General features: G+C 44.7%; 1 pseudogene; it reads right to left on the bottom strand.

Annotated features, from left to right (window-relative positions):
- Positions 1-3,206: 3,206 nt before the first annotated feature.
- Positions 3,207-8,479, bottom strand: LOC110308503 (annotated as a pseudogene).
- Between the last annotated feature and the right edge of the window lie 652 nt (positions 8,480-9,131).

The following is a 9,131-nucleotide window of genomic DNA, read 5'->3' as shown; positions in this document are numbered from 1 at the left end:
ATTTTTGAATCTAGGAATGCCTGATAAAAGCCTGCATCAAACTCATTTTTTAAATATGAAGTTCACAGGCATCTTCCTGGGTTCATTTCCTGCTCCCCATCCCCCTGCCTTTAAAAACAAAACAAAACAAAACAAAAAACCCAACAACAACAACCCCCCCCCCCCCCCCCCCCCAAAAAAAAAAAAAACCCTTACAGTTTTAATTTTTTACTATTGTTGAATTCGGAGCCTGTCTCACTCTCCCGAATGTTTGCAGCCACAGGAAATAGCCTGAAGCACCAGGGGTTTAAAATAGCCAGGGAGCCTGGTTAAAAAGTTCCCTGGATTGCATGAAGGGAGGAGGCTCTCCCCAAACTCGGAGCCTCTAAGAGTCACGTGTTCTCCCGTTCTTAGCTGCTGCAGGGTGTAATTTGAGAAGACAAGTTCTTCCTCAACCCCTCTATCTCGGTCTGGTGAGGACTCCCCTAAACAGCCTCTGGATGTGGGTTTCCTTTCATAGCTAGTCACCCATGAGTCTTAAGGATTTTTTTTTTCCTTTCCATCCTGCTGCTACTGGAAGACTATGGCGGCAAGGCAGCTATAACACCCTGCTCATGGCTGCTCGGTGGTGTCCAAGCTAATTTTAGACCTTGAAGAGAAGTCACCGGGAAGAATAATGGGTGGAACATGATCAGGTTCTAAGGTTTAATTTAAAATGGCAGGAAACGGGGCAGTAGGGAAGGAGAAATGAAGCGGGTCTTGTCAAGTTCAGACAAGATATGTAACTGAGGTGGAACAAGGTCGGAGCTGGAGCTGAAAGATCCGGAGCCCTTCTGTGTTGATGTGTCCGGCCATCGCAGGCTTTGTGGGCTAAATGCTTAGCGAGGAGGTGAGCCCCAGACCACAGGAGTTTTGACAGCCCGGCTTTGTTGCAGAAAATCAACAGGTTCGAGTATATTTATAGTTTTAGGTTGGATGCTGTTGTAGTTTGTTTTCTGTTGTTGTTTATAAAAGTCACGATCAAAAGCAACTTGGGAAGGAGAGGGTTTATTTCATCTTAGCTTATAGTCCATCATGAAGTAAAAGAGACAGGAACTCCAGTGGGAACCTGGAGACCGGAAATGAGGTACAGAATATGAAGGAATGATCATTAGGGCCTTGCTCCTAGGCTCCTATTAAGCAATTTTTCCTGTACAGCTCAGGCCCACTTGCCTAGGAATAGTACTACCCACAGTAGTTTGGATCATCCTATTGGGTTCATTTTTCATTTTAGCCTGTTATTGGTTGAGTGAAGTTCGAGCTTCACAGGAGATATTCTGGAAGAGAGAGATTGATGTGCATTTTAAAATCCAGAGAGTGACAGTTACCTCTTAAAATCTGTAACTTTGCCCTTGTCTGAAAGAATAAGGAAGAGATTGTCACAGTCCGTTTGCAACATGAGATGCGCTTAGAGTTCCCTAGAGCTAAAAGAGGTGTTAGGGTCCTCCCTCCCACAACTGGCCTTTGACAATGGCTCTCTGAAGATTTAAGAGATGAGAATGGAAGAGGGCCAACCTCAAGCCCCACCCCCAATTCTTCATTGGATGAGGCTTTGTGGCCTCGGCCAATGAAATGGGAGTCAGAGTTTAGGAGTTCAAGTCTCAACCAATAGAAAAAGGACAGAAATTTCTCCCAGCCCAAGGATTTTAAAATTCATTGCCATGTTTGCTGCTCTTTGTACCAGTGTCCTTTCCACAGAATTTTGTAGTAAGCGTTGGTATTCTGTCCGGACTCCACCCCCACAGTTACCTGGCAACAACCAGGTATCCTCCTCCCCACAGTTACCTGGCAACAGCCAGGTAGGCCTGGCCTACTATAAAAGGGGATGCTTGCCCTCTCCTTGTTCTCTCACTCTCTTGTCTCTCTGATTCTTGCTTCTCGCTTGCTCCATCTCTCTTCATTCCCATCCCTCCTCTCTCCACGTGGTCATGGTCAGCCTCTACTTCTCTAATCACTCCCTCTCTCTGCCTTTCTCTGCCTCTACTACTCTCTTACCTCCCCTCCCCATGCCCTGAATAAACTCTATTATATACTATAATGTCGTGTGGCTGGTCCCTCAGGAGGAAGGGATGTCTTGTCGTGGGCCCTCTGAGACATCCTTTTCCTCCAGACCCTGCCAGAACATATTCAGTAAGGACTGCTTCATTGTTTTGTTTTTACTAGTTTCTTTAATTTTTTTATGATTTTGTTTTGTTTTGTTTTGTTTTGTTTTTCGAGACAGGGTTTCTCTGTGTAGCCTTGGCTGTCCTGGAACTCACATTGTAGACCAGGCTGGCCTCGAACTCAGAAATCTGCCTGTCTCTGCCTCCCAAGTGCTGGGATTAAAGTTGTGCGCCACCACCGCCCGGCTAAAATCTTATTTTTAACAAAGGGAATTGGGGAACATAATCTAAGCACTCTTTTTCACGAGATGTCAAATGTCATCCCGAATCTTCAGTATATCCTTGGATACTAATGGCATAACAAGACAGATAAGAAATGATGTCCTGGCCAGGCAGTGGTGGCGCTAGCCTTTAATCCCAGCACTTGGGAGGCAGAGGCAGGCGGATTTCTGAGTTCGAGGCCCGCCTGGTCTACAGAGTGAGTTCCAGGACAGTCAGGGCTACACAGAGAAACCCTGTCTTGAAAACAAACAAACAAAATAAAGAAATGATGACCTGGATGTATAGGCCAGAGTCAAAACCTCAGACATGAGTGCTGGTTTTAATGAATACCAATACCAGTAATTTTCCACAACTTATGTTATCATGTGCTTTAACTTTTTCTTTGTATTTTCCCCTACATTTAAGCAGATGAAAGATACTTTGTCAAATTCTAACTGAATTCACTGAGTAAAAGGGGGAAATTATAGTAAGAAACAAATTACTATTAGAGTGGTGTTATTTTCATTTCATTATTCACAGATGCGCACAATGCATTTTGGTCCTCTGCACCGCCTTCCCCCTCCAGCCTCTCCAAGCTTTTCTTCATTCTTCTCTCCCTGAAGCATGCTAGTCATTAAAAATATCTTCAGAAACAAAAATCTTAGGTGCCATGGTCAAGTGTGATTCATTCACTCATTCATTCCCCACTCCTGCCTCCCACTCCACCAATCACTGTGCTCGGTTCTGAAAATATAGAATATAAGTGTAGCCCAAATGGGCCCAAGCCCCCTGGGTCTTAGATGCCACGGGGGTGGGGGTGGGGAATTAGAGGTAATGGTGAGGAAGCCGAGTCCTTTCAATATCCTTCTTCACGCATTTTTCTAGCAGGTTCCCAGAGGGATCACATTGCTTGGAAGCGGTCCACAGAGGCATTCTGCGGGAATCCTCTTCTGAGGGAAAGGCGTTCACTGCATTGTTTATGAGTGGAACAATAAAAGCTGGAGCAGCAGAGGAAAGAACGGTGTGCCTCCAGTCACACCTGAGGCTAGAAAACAGTGGCTACAGGGAGTGGCCACCTGAGGTTCTGATTCTCCAACCTGTGCCCAGGTGTGACCTTCATCCCCCGGGGGACTCCCAGTTCCGGAAGTGTTCCAGGAAGAAGAGGCCCGGGAAGTTACAAAGGTCTAAGTACCTCACCCTCCTCAAAGGCACAGGGCTGAGGAGAGGCATCCCAGGACAGCCTTCCCCTTTGCCACGCAGGGCCTGCCTCTTTCAGAGGCCTTCTGGATTCCTGTTGAAACTCTTTCTTTCACACTTTAGGTTGTGCCCTTATATTTAGTTCCCAGTTAAGATGGCCTGTATGGCCTGTATAGCTTCAGACTGAGAGGAAGAAAAAAAAAAGAAAAAGAAATAAAAAGAAGGCCATGACCACTCACAACGTATGGAGAAGATATATATATATATATATAATTTTTTTTTTTCTGTAGACATGAGGGGGAGCAAAGTCGAGGCAGAGACATCCGGTAGCGTCCAGAGTGAGCAGGACCCTGAATCAGACGGAAGGAGGGCAGAGGGAGAACCAGGAGATCAGGAGAGTAAAGGGTAGTAAAACTGGCTGGGTAATCAAAATGGCTGGGAAGGGTAACTAGGGGAAGGGCAGCCCAGCCTTGGGCTGGGATGTTTATCTAGGGGCCAGGGGATGCCCAGCCATACCCTGTAAGTAGGGACTGGGGGATGCTGGGAGAACCTGGTAACCAGTTCTACTTTGATATATTAAATAGGTCCCTCAGTTGGCCATTTGTTCCAAGTTTGAGACCTAAGACGGACTGGATTGTCCTTCAACTTTCCCACTCAAATATGTCCCCACTGGGGACAAATAATCCCGGGCTGCTGCCAGGATTTGGGGCTGGGAATTCGGAGGCAGGTTGTGTATCTTGAGGCTCCCATTTTCTCGTGATAATAGGTTCTTCTAAGGCAAGGTAAGCAGCTCTTCCCATTCCCTCCAGGAACATCCTGCCCCAGAGATGATGGGCAACTGTGGGTTTTTAATCAACTTCCTACCTTCTCTTGTAGTTGGAAGTCTGAGCCACTAATAAAATTCTGTGGAGCTAAAAAAATTTTTTCTTTGAAGTTTTAGAAACAAGATAAAATAAACAAAAGTTAAATTACAGACCCCACACCCTTAATGGGTATGAGTGTTTTGTCTGTGTGCACGTATGTCTGTGTTCCATTTGCATGGCTGGTGTCCTCTGAGCCCAGAAAAGGGCATATGGTGCCCTGGAACTAGAATTAGGGATAGTTGTGAGCTGGCACAGGGGTACTGGACATTGAACTTAGGTCCTCTATAAAAGTAGTCAAGGCAATTAACTATTGCGACATCTCTCCAGCCCAGATCATTCATGTGACTGGCAGCTTCTCCGTGGCCTTGAATTCTGTAACTTTGGAGAACACGTAAGACACAGATCCGAGTCAGGAGGTAAAAAAAAGGCTTCATCACTGGCTGTGCCTTTTACCAACAAAGGTATTAAAGGCATGCACGGACACCTGGCCTAGCAGTTTATTTCAAACGACATAACATGCCAGGCTGTGGTGGTGGCCTTCTATTTATTAATAATGGTCCTGTCCGTGTATATCAGCAGTTTACAAACCAGTCTGGAGGTGGGGTCAGGAGAAAAGGGACAGCAATTCTTTTTTTTTTTTTTTTTTTTATAAAAGATTTATTTATTTATTATATGTAAGTACACTGTAGCTGACTTCAGACACACCAGAAGAGGGCATCAGATCTCATTACGGATGGTTGTGAGCCACCATGTGGTTGCTGGGATTTGAACTCAGGACCTTTGGAAGAGCAGTCCATGCTCTTAACCACTGAGCTATCTCTCCAGCCCAGGGACAGTAATTCTTAAGGCCAGGATCGAGTTTGTACATGGTCTACCAGTCAGTCAACCTGCTGGACCTGGTTTCCTGGGGCAGTTACTGATTGCTTCTTGATTTAATCATACCTACTCATATGATCTGTGTCAGTGGTGTATGTGTGTGTGCGTGTGTGTTGTGTGTGTTGTGTATGTGTGTGTGTATGTGTGTGTTGTGGTGTGTATGTGTGTGTGTTATGTGTTCTTGTATGTGTAGCGTATATTGTAGTATATGTGGTGTGTATTGTAGTGGTGTGGATTGGGGTGTCTGTATGTGTGTGTGTGGTGTGTGTGTTGTGCACACACCCAGGTTGATCTCAGTTCCCACACCTCCCCAGGTTCTACTCTTCCCTCTCCTCACTCTCAGGCTCTCTTCTACCTTACAGAAAGCTGGCCACTGTAACAACAATAACAAGGGAATAACATTTCAAAAGTATTCAATCTCCATGCTCTAGAAACGAAACGGGAAACAATGAAGCATGTGTCCTCTTGTTAATTCAATAAGATTTTTTTAAAAAATAAATACAACAGATTTGCCATTGTTAGCAGAAATGCAATAAGATAAGCCAGCTTGGATGCTTGTGGGCTCATGGAAGCTAGGATCCTGTTAGAGCAATTTGGTCATATGTATCAGAACTTCAAATGTTCCTCTTTTAACCTAGTAACATTTTTTTTCCCCTTTCTGTTTTGTTTCTTTCTTCGTTTCTTTGTTTCTTTTAAGACAGTGTTTCTTTGTATAGCCCTGGCTGTCCTAGAGCTTGCTCTATACACCAAGCTGGCCTGGAATTTACAGAGATTAGCTTGCCTCTGCCTGCCTCTTCAGTACTGGCATTACAGGCATGCACCTCCACCAGGCCTAGCACTTTTTTTTTCTAAACCACAAACAGGCCCGGTATTGCAGTAAATCTCCTCTCAAATATGCCCCGACAATGAAAACACAACACAGTTAATATGATTACATGCTGTGAGCCTAGATTGGGCAGAACTGCCACTACACTACCATCTTCCACAGCTTATGGAACTTGCAGTTTCTCCAGGCCATGTGCTTCTGCTCTGCTTTTCTTCATCTTCCTCCTCCTCTGCATTCTCTCCCTCTTCCATTTTCTCCTTCTTCTCTCCCTACCTCCTGCTCCACCTTTCCTTTAATCTGCCCAATCCACAGCTCTCCTTTATTTTACAAATTAAGGTCAGAAGCAGGTTTATAGGAAATCACCTGAGTGCTGACCCATTCCTTGTTTGCAGCCACTCACATGAGAATGGAATTAACATCAAATATAATTAATCCCAGGGCTATCCACAACAGCCGGGTCTTGGTTGTTCCCTTTAATCCCAGACCACAGGAGGCAGAGACCCTGAGTAGGCCAGCTTGGCCTATCAATCAAGTTCCATTACATCCAGGGATACACAGATCAAATCCTGCCTCAACACACACACACACACACACACACACCCTTAAGTGTGGTGAAATTAGTGTATGCAAAAAAGATGTTCCTTGTATCTGGGGTGATTTGGCATTGACTACAACAAACAGATAGAAAGGGGCTCTTGGGGAGGGGAGGGTGTCTAGAGGGATGGGGGAGCAGAAGAAGGCAATGAGGGGAAAAGGCAACTCTAACACACTTCCTGTGTGGGGGTGGGTGAAGAACAAGAAAGACTGTTCATAGGGAGAGAAGGGACTAGAGAAAGAAAGGAGAGAGGGAGGCAATGGGGGATAAAGAAATATTAGGCAGAGTGATGTATGAGAATGCAAATGTCATAACGAAACCCAGTCCCCTGTGTGCTAACATGAAATACTATCCGAGCAAAGCAAACCAAAGCAAAAGAGTCTGCAGAGTCAAGTGGGCTCCGCCCAGGCTACCAAAGCAAAGGCTTGCAGGAGCTTGGGCAAAGTCTTGTGGCAGTTGGCTGAGTGACAGCGGCAGGGATACAAGATTACATCATCATCACCGTCACCAAACTCCACTCAGCAATGCAGAGACAGAAGGAAGGCAAGGGATGTGGCTGAGCCAGAAGAGCTCAAGGGCCTAGATTTAGTCTCCAACACAAAATAAATAGATAGGTAGGCATGTAGATAGATACATAGATAGGTATGTAGATAGATAGGTAGACAGACAGATGAATGGATATAGAAGACCATGCATATTTTAGGCTTTCTTATTCATTTTCTGCACTTCCCAGATTTTCTACAAGAATAGATAATTTGTGAAAAAAATATTGAAAACTTTTCTGGCCATGTATAACTAGTGCAAGGTATAAATTGATATATATATATATATATATATATATATATATATATATATATATATATATATTTTAAAGGAGTAACACACATACAGACACATACACATGCACACACATGTATATATACACAAGCACACTCTTATTATTTTATACAGAATTGAAGGTAAGTTCCACATACCTGGAATCTCATTTAGTGTCACCCAGAATTGTTCGTCAGGAAACTAGGTATCTTTTGACCACTTAAGTAAGTCAATGGTCACCTTTTCCTCGAGGACAGACTTAATAAATTCCCTTGTCAGAGCCACATAGGTAGAGTCACAATAAAGAAATGGTGAGTTTATGGGGAGGAGGGGATTTCATTTATAAAATCCACAGCATGAAGGAGAACAGCCAGTACCTTTGTTCCCAGTATTTATATTTAGTCCCTCTGGTGATGCGGAGGTAGCCACACCCTGGAGTGAGATCTTCCCCCCCCCCCCCCCCCGTAAGCCCTTTCAGGTACTGAACTACCTCCTTGTTGGTTCTCAGGGGGGACGTCCTGCCCACAGATGTTGAGGACATCCTTCCTCAGATCTTTCATGCAGTTTAGGTCAGCCTGGAGCGGGGAGAAGCCCAAGTAGACCACAGACTCCCTTCTTGAGGCTAGAAAGGCGTTTGAGAAGCAATCTAGAAGCTCTTTCACCAAACCTGTGAAAGCAGACGTGGCCTTCTTATCCACGTGGACACAGTAGACATTTTGGGGAGTGTAAATGGCCCTGAAGAGCCTTTCAAATGTCCCGAAGTCTTTGTGAACAGCTATCACATAAGCCAAGGGGAACGCAGCCTCTTCTGCAGAGGCGTCATTATGTAGTGATTTTGATGTAAATATTCTTTGCAAATTCTACTCTCCAGTGGGGCCCTGGGTATATTTCCACCAAAGACATTTCCTTTCTCTGTTACAACCATATCACAGACTTCTGCAAGGACTGAGCACTGTGGATGCTTCCTCTCATTCTCCGGGATTTTTGTGGCACTAATTTGTTGAGAGACAAGAATAAAAGAATCAGGCTGGCGAGATGGCTCAGTGGTTAAGAGCACTGACTGCTCTTATGAAGGTCCTGAGTTCAAATCCCAGCAGCTCACAACCATCTGTAAGGAGATCCGGTGCCCTCTTCTGTCGTTTCTGAAGACAGTGACAGTGTACTTACATAGAATAATAAATCTTTGGGCCAGAGTGAGCAGAAGTTCCGAATTCAATTCCCAGCAACCACATGATGGCTCGCAACCATTTGCACAGCTACAGTGTACTCAATATACATAAAATAACTAAGTCTTAAAAAAAAAAGAATAAAAGAATCGTGGACACAGCAATCAGCCCAGTGACAAACCTAAGCATCTTCTGCTTCATTTTTCTTTCTATGATTTCTTTTTTCCTCTGTCTGGATTTGTCCTTTGTCCCATTTCATCTCACCACCAATGCACAGCCTTACAGTCCACAGACAGATGCAGGGTGGGGCCAGACCTGCCCTAACTTCTCAGTTTTGTCACGGAGAGGAAGTGAAGGAAGAAATGCTCTAATGGGAACGTGTACCAGCCTCGCGTCTGTGGTTCTTATCTC

Source organism: Mus caroli, chromosome 13 (genome assembly GCF_900094665.2).
Source record: "Mus caroli chromosome 13, CAROLI_EIJ_v1.1, whole genome shotgun sequence".
Lineage (NCBI taxonomy): Eukaryota > Metazoa > Chordata > Mammalia > Rodentia > Muridae > Mus > Mus caroli.
Note: the sequence above shows the minus strand (reverse complement) of the source record. Positions and strands in the feature narration are given on the sequence as shown.